Raw genomic sequence first — 13,547 nt, 5'->3', positions numbered from 1 at the left:
TATGTCAAAGACATATCACTGTCAGATGTCAAGTCATGCAGAAAATGCATCTCCAGACACACCCTGTTAAACTAGCAACCCTCTATGTGTATAACAGCACTACTGACTTACAATCTGTCCCCAATTCTGGAGCTTTGTTCCCCATGTTGTTGGGCTGTCTTCACATGTCCACTCCTGAGAGGTATTCCCACCTAGTGTCTTTGAAGCTGTAGCCTCCACACCTCCAAATGTCCTCCACACAGGCAAGGAAAAACGACAAGATACACATGAAGGTCGTAATTATAGCACTGTGTTGTTATGGCATTGGCAAATAGAAAGACAACACAGCTGCTCTGGATGCAAGTAGCAAATGGCAGACACCGATTGGTGCACAGGCCATCACCTGCTCATGATCAGTACCTACAAAATGCAAGCTGCTGCCTATGTAACACAGGTCACAACCCATCCCCACAAAGACAGACTGCAACTATACAAACCTAAACATTTGCATTGTTGTGAGGAAACTCCTGAGTACTATAACAGATACGTCAATCATGTGAGCTTGTAAAGGAATGCAGAAGGGGGGATGCAATGATGTCAAATGGGACATTAAACATTAGGCCACAACAAGCCTTGCTGGACTCACATGCCACTGTCCAGCACCTATAGCCATTTCCACTTGCCCTGCCTCCATTGACATAGAGCACATCTCTGGCCCCTGAGTCACTCCAGCAAAGGTCAACTCATGTATGACTACTAATGGAGTCTCTGTTGCCCAATACTGAGTGTGTCACTGGTAGGCCAGCTACCTGGGATTTTGTAATTATTCATATGTCACCTGTGAATGCTACTCTGATACATATGCTTGTCTTATAAATGTCAGAGATGTACATAGGTTATGGGCATACTGCATGACAGGTGCAGATGTGTGTGTTGAACTGTCTGTGATATACTGAGCCCACACATGACAACTGTCTAGAGTTTTGCAGACTGACCACGTCTGCCTCATATATGTAGTCAATGTCTCAGACAGTTGTGTATTGTCTAGCACATCACTGGCAGCCCATTTTACATTAGGAAGGTTTGTGGCCTGCACTGTGGTGGCAGGACAGGTAGCTTACATCCTTCGAAGTTGGGAACTGCTGATTGAGGGCTCAGTGTCTGTTATTCTAAAAGTGTATTAATTCTGGTTTAAGCACTTGGGCTTCAGGCCAGTTATTTTACATTAAAAGGGTTCATGGTCTGCACTCTTGTGGGAGGAGAGGCAGGACTCTGCCCTTCTGAGCTGGGAATTTCTGGTTAAAGGCTTATAGTGCCTGCATATTTGAACAGTTTCTTACTGAAATTGGTACACCTTGTTTGCTGTAGCATAGACTAGATCCAGGCCTGCTGAATCTAGCTTTGTTTGTATGCTTGTTGTTTGTTTGCTTGTTATTTCCCTGAAACGCTAATTCCACCTAAAACGCGGCTTTTCAGCGATCTGTGGATCCCTAGTGATATCTGCATTGCTTACTGTACTTATTTCCTTGTTTCACTTGAAAGAAAGTTACTGTTTGTCGTTTTTGCATTTAAGTTACCTGTAACACATTGCATTTAAGTTACCTGACATTTGCTCACTAAAGCAATTATATAAGTCAGCACTAAAAAATTAAAAGCACTACACCCTCACAAACTCCCCTTGAGTACCTTGTTCCCCACTGTCCCTTTTTTTTCAATTATAAAGGAATTCCCAATACTATTCTAGCATGTCCAAAGGTCAGTTGTCAATCTCCTCTCTGGTCCAGCTGGTGAATCTGGGAATCTAGAGGCAATGTTACAACTGCCTCATGTACACAGACAGCCCTCTCCTCCTCCCAACAAATTCCAACACATGTGATAGATGCAACCATATAGCCATACTGGAGGCTAAGCTCTCTCAACTCAGTACTGGCGAAACCAGTCAGGAGGAGAAGGAAACCACACTCCCTACAATTCCAGTCTCACATAGACCTCCCCACGACAGCAAACCAAACACATAAACACACAAAAACATACTCGGAGGCTCTAAATAAAAATCTGCCTAAGCAACAGAGACCTCCAAAGCAGACACCCAAGTGACCGCTACCCCAAAACAAAACACGTGCAACACATAGCTCACAAAGCCAGTGTGCCGAACAGTCACAGCCCTTAAGGCTAAACAACACACCTGATACACTTGTAATAGGTGACTCTATCATCAGGCCCACTGACATTCCGCACACCAGGCTGAACAAGGAGAAGGTCACGGTGAGATGCCTATCAGGTGCTAGGATCCGCCACATAACACAAGCACTCAGGTCACTCCAAGGCAAGTACAAATATGACTCAGTCACTGTCCATGCTGGTGTGAATGACCTGAGATGTACCTCCCTGGACTACATGAAAAGAGACATAGAGGAGCTCTCTGGGCATGTAGCCCAGGCCGGTATGACCCTGACCTTGAGTGGCATCTTACCCTCACCAAAAATGATGCCACAATATGAAGACAAGATGATCAATTTCAACAACTGGCTTAAATATTGGTGTCATTCAAAGGGGATCCAATGCCTGTCAGCCTGGGATGACATGCTCGACAAGCCACGATGCTTCGCTAGGGATGGCTTGCACCTGTCACCCTTGGGCTTTCGGATATTGGCAAAGGCTCTTGCTACCCCCTTTTTTAGGCAAGGCTCAAAAGACAAACCCACCTCCATAGGTATCACAAGGGATAAGAAATTAAGAGTAATGCTACTCAATGCCAGAAGTCTAAACCTCAAGATGCATGCACTCGAAACTCTCCTTAGCATAGAGAACATCGATATCTGTGCAGTAAGAGAAACCTGGTTCAAGGCTCCCGAGAGCACCCCAGCACTACCAGGTTATACCTCATACCATGCTTTGCGGCCCCAAAACTTGGACCGAACCACAAAAGGAGGGGGAGTATCAATATTCGTCAAAGATACCCACACTTCCAGGTTGGTGGCACAGCACGAAGCATCAGAGACTATCCATGTGCAACTAACAGTGGGTAAAACTGCCTTCCAGTTTATACCCTGCTACAGACCACCCTCCCAAACCCAGGAACCCCACTTGGCCTTCCTGAGAACACTGGAAAATATGAAGGTCTCTCCAAACACCATTATACTGGGTGACTTCAACTACCCAAACATAGACTGGGAGCATTACTCTAGCTCCAACACCCTAGCCCAAATGTTCCTAGAATTTATAAACTCAAATGCTATGGAACAACTTGTTACCACTCCCACACGAGGGGAAAACATACTGGACCTGATCATCACCAACATGGGGACTCTGCTCCAGACCAGAAGTGTATTCCTCACTGGTAAGATCAGACCATAAACTAATCTCACTGGATATTCACATCCCGACTCCACCCCCTGCCCTGAAAACCACAGTGAAAAACTTCTCTAAAGCAAATTTCACACTCCTCAAAACCAAGGTGGAATCCTTCAAAGCCCCCGGGCCTGTGAAAAATACGGCCCAGACCGCAGAATCCTTTATAAACGCATTCTATGAATACCTTCAGGAATGCATGGATCATGCAATCCCAAATAAAACAAAGACCCAATCCTCCAAAGGCAGACGTCCTGTCTAGTGGACCCCAGCCATAAACAAACTATACAATAGAAGGAGGAAGCTACTACATGATAGAGAAAAATCCCAAAAAGGGAAGACATCTCTGATCAGTATTAGCAAAAAACTACGGGCACTCATAAAATCGTCTAAGGCCAGCTTCAAGAGAAAAATTGCACAGGACACTAAGGATAATCACAAGGCTTTCTTTAGTTATGTTAGGAACCTGGGTGGGAATTCCCAGATATGCTCAGAATTAGTCCAAAATGACAAAAAATGCACCGAACCCACAGACATTGCCAACATCCTAGCTGACAGGTTCAGAACAAACCCCCCCCCCTCCTCACCAAAAGGGCAAATATCTATCCCAGCAGAGTGCTGCCCTCCCTGACATCTCAGATGCTCAGGTAAGAGCTGCCCTCTCCAAAGCAAAAAACACAGCATCAATGGGACCAGACAGTGTCCCGTGCTGCGTCCTACATGAACTCCAAGAAGGGCTAAACCCAAACATAAAACTACTGTTCAATCTCAGCCTTACTACAGGATATGTACCCAAAGAGTGGTGTACAGCAACAGTGGTCCCTCTCCACAAAGGTGGTCCCTCAACTGATCCTGGAAACTATCACCCCATAAGCCTGACTAGCTTGGTCTGCAAAGCTATGGAAAGGATCATCATGGACCTCATAAATAAAGATATTGGGGACCTACAGACACTGGATCCTACCCAGTTTGGCTTTGTTAAGGGCAGATCCTGCCTCTTAAACCTGGTTGATTTCTTTGAAACAGTCACCAAGGCCATTGACGAGGGGAAGGTGGTCCACACAGCCTACCTGGACCTCAAAGCCTTGATACAATACCCCACTTGGGCATTATAGATAAGCTCACCAGCTTAAATATAAACTCTATGTCACTAGATGGGTTGCAAACTGGCTCAAGGACAGAACCCACATGGTTAGAATTGCTGGAGTCATGTCAGACTCCAAACCAGTTACAAGTGGCATCCCACAAGGCTCAGTCCTGGGACCTCTCTTGTTCGGTATATATTTCTCGGCGGTACAGGCCAACACGGAAGGACTGTGGCTGACCAAGTTCGCAGATGACTGCAAACTGGGTGCCATAATCGACTCTCCAGCCGACACAAGCATCCTCCAAAAGGGCCTCATAGAAACAGACAACTGATGCCAGAGCCATGGCCTCAAGCTAAACGCCAAAAAGTGTATAGTCATCCCCTTTGGCAAAAACAAAGTGCCCACAAATTACCACATAGGTGGTAATCCATTAAGTACAGAAGAAGTAATTAGGGACCCAAGTTGATAGCACTCTCTCATTTGACAACCACGTGGCCAAAGTGGTTAGAAAAACATTTTATATAGCCCACCTAATCATGAAGGGATTCACATCTAGATCAGGGGAGGTCATCGTGCCTCTTTACTCATCCCTCATCAGGCCCACAATTGAGTACAATGCCCCTTTTGGGATGTACCTTACCAGACACCTGCAGCAACTGGAAAGACCCCAGAAGTACCTCACCAAGAGGATCAAAGGGCTCAAACAGATGCCATATGCTGCCCGGTTAAAGAAACTCCAGCTCTACCCAGTGGCATACTGCCTGCTCAGAGGTGATCTGTGCCTGACGTATAAAGCCATGTCCAACCCGGAATTAATGGACATGCTGCACCTCAGAAAATCCAAATCCCATCGAGCTACGCGCTCGAGAGACTTGAACCACAGCACTGAAATAAATAGGACATGCTGGAGGGACAGATTCATAACCCAGAGGCTTCCTTCACTCTGGAATAAAATCCCAGTCCAGGTTAGGCAGAGTCCCTCATTGACTCTCTTCAAGAGGAATCTTGATGAGTGGATGGGAAATCATAGGTTTACCCAGGGTATCACTTCTGTGCCACTGTTAGACAGTATACTAACCTCGAAAAAGGGCATAGCAAAAATTAATTTAAAATGGGTGGCGAAAGCCAAACACACTCTGGCTAGGCTTATAAATGCCCTAGGGCAGATAGCCTAGTATGAACCTATGAACTTATGAACCTATTAAAGGCAGACATCATAACAAATTAGCATGCATGTGATTGTCAGATGTCATATCCTGCAGAGTACACCTGTGAATGTGACACCGTCTTTGCTGGCAACTAAGTGTGTTTCAGCTAGATTCATAAAGTGACACTATTTACTGGTGTTTTCCCACCACTGATGTGTGCCTTTGTGCAGATGTCTTGCTCTAACAGGAACTAGGTGTCTCACCATGAAACCCATGTCAATGCAAGCGTATCTTGTCCTGTAGGATGTTGACATTTGTGCAGTCACTGACACCTGCTTTCTAGCTGTGGAGAGCGCACCAACATTGCCAGGTCACTCATCCCATCATACGTTTAGACCCCAAATGGAGTCTCGCAAAGTCACAGGAGGTGGAGTGTTGAACATTAGCATACACATTCACATGTCCAGGCTGGCCAAACAATATGATACATGGATAACATCTGAAGTGCAGTTAACAGTTGACAAAACACTCACTCAAATCATAGCTAGTTACAGGCCTCCAACCATGACTATGGACACCAACCACACCTATTGGGACCTTTCTGGAATCTTGTATAAATCCAATAAAACAAACCAGACAGTTGCACAAAAGCCTCGGTAGTTCAGAAATGGAATGGCAGTGTGGAATGATCTAAATAAGCATATTAATGCTTAAAGAACTCTTTATTGACCAAAAATAAAAGATATATATATAAAATCAAGTGCTTTCGTCTCCAATATTGGAGACTTGATCAAGATTGAGCATGCCTATTGAACCACTACTTTTAAAACACAGTAATTAAATGGTGCACCAATCAACACTCAGTACTCATGAATAATTCATAAATAATTAAAATGCTGTGTTTAAAAGTGTACATCCCTAAATCTAAATAACAGCATCTAATCACCTACATATGTAAACACATAAAGAATGTTATCAGTCTTAAAATAGGGAACATTATCAAGATCAAAAAGCTCAAAAAAGACAGGGTCAAGAATGCACATATACATATAAATATAGAGTAAAACCATAGATAAATACATATACTATAAAATGCAACCTATTCCACATGTATTATAATTATAACAATCATAAATAATTATAAATAATATTAAAATAATACATTAGGAACTAAATTTATTCTAAAAGCGCTAATGATAAACACTACTGAATAAATGTATTGTAATATATAAATATATATATATATATATATATATATATATATATATATATATATATAAAATTAAATAATTTAATAATTTAATAAGTAAGCTTACATATACTATAAAAACTATATAAGCTATATACAATATATGTATGTATATCCTTATGTAAATGTACAAGTGTATATATATATATATATATATATATATATATATATATATATATATATATATATATATATATATATATATATATACACTCTCAATTTAAAACCATGCATTACATTTAAATTCAGAGCTTTTCTTCATATTCAAAACATTTATCTAATAATAATTAAGCTGTACAACCTCTTAAAAGATTATCTATCTAGAGACTTTAGTTTTAAAAAACAAGTGATTGAGATATTCATTTAAGCCTGACCATTGTATTGCATTTGTTCTCAATTGCCATAAGGCTTCAATTCTTTCAAGGTGCAATGGCCATGTTCCTCCCCTTGGGTCAAGCTCCATAGGGTAAATGACAGTATATTTAAAGGTATGTGATTAGATTGATAAGTACACTTTTTGCAACTTAATTTGCACTGTGCTGCATACCTCTCAAGTGTACCTCATTATGAGGAACGTACCTCATTTGGGGTCTTAAAAAGTTCATGTTCCTCAAAGTTCCTCAATGTTCCACATTGAAAGACTCTGTCACACATTCAGTGTTAGGAATTTTCTTAAGTGAAATCCATAGTAAATAGAAATGAATCATATTAATTCATTAAAATACAGTCTTTATAAGTAAAATGAGCATATTTTAACCATCTAATGGCTTTCCTAGTTGAAGTTGTTAGTAAGCCATTAGTATGTGTTCCACATTTTGCCCATTTGTCCCACATTATGAGGGCTAGTGTTCCTCATTTTGGAGATGGATGGTTGAGAGCTATGCTGTGCTGTATTTATACACTTGACTATTATTTTAGTGGTGCTGTATTGTTTCTGTCTCTTGTCTCCACTGTGTTTCTCCTACTTGATGTTAATCTTGGTGGCTTTGAAACTGCCCGCCCCTCTTGCAAGTTTGTATTTGAATACTCCTTCTGGGCCCATCTCATTTGCTCACTCAACTGAGTGCAGTGAGATCATATTCTGATTTCAGGCACTCCTACTGTGTTCAAAGAGAGCATTTGAGAAGTACAACCACTGTAGCCTCTTAATCTTGCTGTGTTCCATCCCTCAAAAAAACAACAAAAAAAAAAAAAAAAAACTATATATATATATATATATATATATATATATATTCAGCTGCTCTTACTGTAACTGTCTTAGTTGCTGTTCTGCGTGCTATCTGTTCAGTTGTTCTTACTCTGCATTTATTACTGCTTGTTAGTAGCCTTCTAATTTAATGCCTTCTGCACTAGTTTTTTAGTCATTTGTTAATTTAATTGCATTTAATTAAACTGTATTTGCCATAATATTGATACACGTGTGCTAGCCTGCACTGCATTTGAATTGTATTTACTGCTGTTTTATCTGCTTTTCTGTAAAAAAAAAAATCCTAGCTTGTTTCCTGCCTTTCCCATAACTTGTCTAGTCCAGATACAGACTTGCTGTATCCAGGACTGTTTGTAAGCTCCTGAGCCCCCCAAGCCTTTCTGTGGTGGAGGGAAGCCTTCTAGCTTATCAGTGGGAGTGGTAAGCACTAGGTTGCCTATCTACCACAGGAGGAGATGTTTCTGGCCCAGAAATTATAGTTTATTGGCCTTTTGGGAAGCTCTTCCATCTATTTCAACCTTCTGATTCAAAAGCCTGTGTTTGTGCTTGTTTCCTGCCTTTCCTGTTACTAGTCTAGTCCAGGTACAGATTTGCTGTATCCATGACTCTTTGTAAGTTTCTGAGCCCCCCCCCCCCAAGTCTTTCAGTTTTGGAGGGAAGCCTTCTAGCTTATCAGTGGGAGTGGTAAGCATCAGGTAGCCTATCTACCATGGGAAGAGTGGGTTTTGGCCCATAAATTGTAGCTACTGGCCGTTTGGGCAGTTTTTCCCATCTCTTTCAACTTTTTAGTTTAAAAGCTGCACTTGCAATGTTTCCCACCTTTCCTGTTACTAGCCTAGTCCAGATACAGAGTTGCTGTATCCAGGACTGTTGATAAGCGTCTGAGCCCTGCAAACTTTTCTGTGTTGGAGGGAAGCCTTCTAGCTTATCAGTGGGAGTGGTAAGCATTAGGTAGCCTATCTACCACAAGAGGAGTGGTTCTGGCCCAGAAATTGTAGTTTATTTGCCGTTTGGAAAGTTTTTTCCATCTCTCTCAACTTTCTGGTTTTAAAGCCCATGTTTGCACTTGATCCCCACCTTTCCCATAACTAGTCTAGTCCAGGCACAGATTTGCTGAATCCAGGACTGTTTGTAAGCTTCTGAGCCTCCCAAGCCTTTGTGTTGGAGTGCAGCCTTCTAGCTTATCAATGGGAGTGGTAAGTACTAGGTAGCCTGTCTACCACAAGAGGAGTGGTTCTTGGCCCAGGAATTGTAGTTTATTGATCATTCGGGAAGTTGTCCATCACTTTCAACTTTCTGGTTTAAAGACCACATCTGCGCTTGTTTCCCATCTTTCCTGTAACTAACCTACTGGAAAGCACTAGAAAGCCTTAAACTGATACAAGCCTTCTAGCTTAAAAGAGAGACTTTGGAGTGAATGAGTATCAGTTTTCTGTATTTTCTTGCTGTACTTAACTGTTTTTTGCCTAAGCGCTGATTTTTCTAGCACTTATTGTGATTTAAAAGCTTGTTTTTTTCACATATTGTACTTATTGGACTGCCTGCACTTTTAAAAAGTTTTTTGTTTAAATAAATTGTTTAACTGTTGTAGGCTACACACTAAAGTGCGATAGCCTTTTCTGATAGCTTGTAGTCATTAAAAGCTGTTTTAAGTGTACCTTTTACTGTTTTTGCCTTATCTTTAAAAAAAATGGCTTGTTTCCCACCTTTCTAAGCTAGTATAGTCCAGTTTTCAGGCTAGTGCTGAATTCAGGGCTGTGTTACAAGTTTGTGAGTTGCCCATACCTTACTTGGATAGAACGAAGTTTCTCTGTTCACCTGTGAGAGAGGGGAACTTTGAGCAGCCATCTGTCTCTGGAGGAGTGGTTCCATCCCAGAAGTTAGTAGTTTAAAAACTGCGTTTGCACGGTTTTGCACGCCGGGCAGCACCGGTTAGCTAGGGTTAAATTATTCCCGGCTCCACTAAGTCTCCTCTTCAGTTTTTCACTTGAAACTAGTCCAACTCTCAACTTAAGCACTCAAAAAGCATCCTACAGTCCAGCACTTGCTCAGACCTAATAGCAAGCACTAATATACCCTGACACTTGACTGCTCAGCAGGGCAAAGCTATTTATCCACCCCTGACCAACCAAGCAACTAAGCAGCTCACCCTATTATTCAGGCATGTCCAAAGGGCAACTTCAGGTGTACTCTCCAGTCCAGCTGGTGAATCTGGGTATCGTGAGGCAATGTTACAACTGCCTCATGTACACAGACAGCCCTCTCCTCCTACCACAAAACACTAACATATGCGAGAGATGCAATTATACAGCCAAACTGGAGGCTAAGGTCTCTCCACCCAAGACTGGAACAGGCAGTCATGAGGAGAAGGTTAATACTTGCACCAGCCTCACATAGACCTACTAAACCAGCACTGGCAAAAAATACACATAAATACACAAAATCATACTCGGAGGCTCTAAATAAAAACCTGCAAAAGCATCAGAGAGCTCCAAGGGAGACACCCACAAAACCTGCACCTCCCATCACAAACCAGACAACACATAAAACACAAAATCAATGTGCCGCACAATCACAGCCCTTAAGGCGAAATAACATACCTAACACACTAGTAATAGGTGACTCAATAGTCAGGCACACTGACGCCCCACTCACTAGGCTGGACAAGGAGAAGGTTACTGTTAGCTGCCTATTGGGAGCCAGAATCCGCCACATAACACAAGCACTCAGGTCACTCCAGAACAAGTACAAATATGACTCTGTCATTGTTCATGTTGGTGTGAATGACCTGAGATGTACCTCCCTGGACTACATGAAAAGAGACATGGAAGAGCTCTCTGATCATGTAGCCCAGGCGGGTATGACCCTGACTCTGAGCAGCATCCTGCCCTCACCAAGAATGATAACTCAGTATAAAGAAAAAATGATCAATTTCAACAACTGGCTAAGCTTCTGGTGTCATTCAAAGGGGATCCAGTGTCTGCCAGCCTGGGATGACATGCTCGACAAGCCGCGTTGCTTCGCAAGAGATTGCTTGCACCTGTCACCCTTGGCTTTCGAATACTGGCCAAGGCTCTTGCTGCCCCCATAGTGCCTTTTTTAGGCAAGGCTCAAAATTTAAACCCACCACCGTAAACAGCACAAGTAAAAAAATGAGGGTTATGCTACTCAACGCCAGGAGTGTAAATCTCAAAATGCATGCGCTCAAAGCACTCCTAAGTATGGAGAATGTCAACATCTGTGCAGTAACTGAAACCTGGTTCAAGGCTCCAGAGAGCACTCCAGCACTACTGGGCTACAACTCATACCACACATTTTGGCCACAGAACACGGACCGAAAAACAAAAGGAGGGGGTGTATCCATATGCATCAAGGATACTCACACCTCCAGGTTAGTGGCGCAGCATGATACCTCTGAGATCATCCATGTGCAACTAACATTGGGCAAATCTGCAATGCAAATTGCGGCCTGTACAGATCACCCTCCATGACCCAGGACCACCACTTCACCTTTCTGCATACACTGGAAAACATGAAGGTCCTACCGAGCACCCTGATATTGGGTGATTTCAATTACCCTACCATTAAATGGGAAAATTACTTGAGTACAAACTCCCAGGCTCAGTGCTTTCTGGAATTTATCACCTCAAATGCCCTGGATCAGCTGGTAAACTCCCCTACCAGAGGCCACAACATATTGGACCTGGTCATCACCAACGTGGGTGACAGGTGTTCTGTATCAGAGGTCAACCCGTCACTGTTTAGATCAAACCATAAACTAATCACCCTGTATGTCCACACCCCACCACCCCCAACCAGGGAAACTACAGTGAAGAACTTTTCTAAAGCAAACTTCACCTTACTTAACTCATTACAGGTATCGGAAAATTTTATCTTGAAGCATACATGATAGCAAACACAATTGTATTGATATATGACCTCTGTCAATGGGTATTTGTTAAAAATGCAAGGTGATAACTTCAATTTTTAAATGCTGAAGCCACACCCACTAGGAGTTAAAGGTACACACTCAAAAGAGCTCTACTGGAGGGAATGAGTTAAGGCAGAGGTGGTAAGTTTCACAGCCCCCACGCTAAAGGATAACACTGCCCAAGATGCAGAATCCTTTACAATTGCACTATATGAGCACCTACAAGGATGCATGGATTGTACCATCCCTAGCAAGACCAAGACTCACTCCCCTAAGAGAAGGAAACCAGTCTGGTGGACCCCTGCCATAAACAGGTTATACAACAGAAGGAGGAAACTAGTTCAGAAAAAAAGCAAATCCCAAGAAGGAAAGATATCCCTGATCAGTATCCGTAAGAAACTAAGGTCCCTCATAAAATCATCCTAGGCTAACTTCGAAAGAAAACTAGTAAAGGATTCGAAAGATAACCACAAAGCCTTCTTTAGCTATGTCAAGAATCTAAGTGGCAACTCGCAGATATGCTCTGAGCTAGTGCAAAATAGCACAAAATATACTGAACCTACTGATATTGCCAATATCCTGGCAGATAGATTCATTGCAAACTTCACTTCCCTCTCACCTTCAAAAGGGCCCACAACAATACCGGAAAAGTGTAGTGTCCCAGAAATCACAGAAGCACAGGTGAAAACAGATCTTTCAAAAGCCAAAAACACAGCATCAATGGGGCCAGATGGTGTCCTAGGCTGCATCTTGCACGAACTACTGAACGAGCTAACCCCCCACCTAAACACGCTGTTCAACCTCAGCCTCCCCACAGGCTATGTGCCCATAGAATGGAACACAGCAACAGTTACTCCGCTACACAAAGGGGCCACAACTGACCCTGGTAACTATTGCCCCATAAGCCTGACTAGCCTGGTCTGCAAGGCTATGGAGCTCATCATCATGGAACTCATTAACAGAGACATTGGGAACCTCCAAACACTTGACCTGACCCAGTTCGGCTTTGTTAAGGGCAGATCATGCCTACTAAACCTGGTTGACTTCTTTGAGACAGTCACCAAGGCCATAGATGAGGGAAAGGTGGTTCACACAGCCTACCTTGATCTCGCCAAGGCGGTCGACACCATTCCTCACTCGGGTATTATAGAAAAACTCGCCAGCCTGAATATAAACCCCTACATCACAAGATGAGTTGCCAACTGGCTTACAGACAGAACCCACATGGTAAGAAGAGCGGGCTCCAGGTCCGACTCTAAACCAGTCACAAGTGGTGTCCCACAAGGCTCGGTTCTGGGACCCCTACTGTTCAGCATTTATTTCTCAGAAGTACGGGCAAACACAGGAGGACTATGGCTAACCAGTTAATTAATCAATGGGCCGGCAAAAGCCAACACAGTCTGGCTAGGCTTATAAATGTCCTCGGGCAGATAGCCTTGTACCTACCTATGAACTTATGTCCAGGCCATTCATTACAATGTTTTACCAAGGCATTTGTATTTTTTTTTTAGCCTAATATCCCTCAGATGTTCATGGATACGATTCTTTAATTTACTTGTTTTTTAAAACTGAAGGCTCTAGCTAGATAATCTTT

Source organism: Protopterus annectens, chromosome 2.part0 (assembly GCF_019279795.1).
Source record: "Protopterus annectens isolate FY-2018-M chromosome 2.part0, PAN1.0, whole genome shotgun sequence".
Classification (NCBI taxonomy): Eukaryota; Metazoa; Chordata; order Ceratodontiformes; family Protopteridae; genus Protopterus; species Protopterus annectens.
The sequence above is the reverse complement of the archived record's forward strand: the minus strand, read 5'-3'. Positions refer to the sequence as shown.